The sequence below is a fragment of the Austrofundulus limnaeus genome, unplaced genomic scaffold, assembly GCF_001266775.1.
Source record: "Austrofundulus limnaeus strain Quisiro unplaced genomic scaffold, Austrofundulus_limnaeus-1.0 Scaffold103, whole genome shotgun sequence".
In the NCBI taxonomy this organism is placed as follows: domain Eukaryota; kingdom Metazoa; phylum Chordata; class Actinopteri; order Cyprinodontiformes; family Rivulidae; genus Austrofundulus; species Austrofundulus limnaeus.
In genome coordinates, this window is record NW_013952505.1 from 1,656,215 (window position 1) to 1,657,431 (window position 1,217).

The window sequence follows — 1,217 nt, forward strand, 5'->3', positions numbered from 1 at the left end:
ATACATTAGTAATGTCTGACTGGACCTCGTGACACTTTATGTTCAACAAACTGGGCCCAGAGGTCAAAAAGGTTAAGAAGCCCTGCAATGGTTTCCTAGCCTGGGTCTGAGGTTCAAACCTTGTGGCTTTAGACTCTTAAGACTTTTGATTCAAAAACACCCTCTCAGCATGAACACAAGCATCTACACAGAACGTCCATGACGTTGTCCAGGAGAACATGGTCACACAGATGAGCAGAAGAACCTTTCTGGCTGTAGGACTGAACTTTAGCAGCCCTGGAAGGTTCTTGTGCTTCAGACTGAAGTGAATCTGGTCAGGAAGGATTAGCTTTAGGACCATGAATGATTTGAGAGCTGCTTGAAGGATATAGTTTGAGTGCTGCGTTCCTTGTTGAGCATGCCAGCTTTTTCTGATAGAGTGGTTCTGAAGGTGCTGTCTCACTGGTTCCACTAAAAACAGACAAAGAATGGTCAAAATGCTGCTTTCTTATCCCTGGGTGAAAAAGACTTTTCCCTGCTCTGCACCAATCAGACTGAACTATCCTGACTTACCAATACTAAGTTAACATCACTTGGTTATCAACAATTTGTATTTCTGACTTGTATTTATTAAGTAACAGTTACTTACATTGTGAAAAGTGCAAAATAAGTATTTTGAGTGAACATTACTTAACTCAAAGTTAAGCTCACTGGAAGTAGCCAAGGCCTCTCCCACTGCACATTTAAAGAAGAAGAAATGTGCATGCACAGTAGGCCTATCTGTGATTCATGAATCGTTCTGAGTTGTGTTCACTAATGTTGTCACGTTACACATTCAGGTTTGATTTGACATTTGTGTTGAAGTTTTGATAACTGACTGTATCTTACACCATGAGTGAGAGGTGTGTGTCACAGACAGAGAGAGGGAGAGAACTGTGGTCTAACACAAGTCCCTTTCTATGGAGAGATGTTGTCTATGTTGACATGTGGTGGATGAAGTCTATGATGATGAAGTCTATGATGAAGATTAGCAGATTAGCTTTTAACAATTATATTACCTGTGTAATATGTGAGCCATCATATCGAAATGAGGATTAAGTCAAATTAGGTCAAAATGACCTAATTACATTTTCAGATTCTTGTCTTTAAAAGCTACATTTTGATACCTGGATCATCCTGATATCATAATTAAATCCATATATATGACTTAATTTGTCTTGTTGGTTACAATAATACTA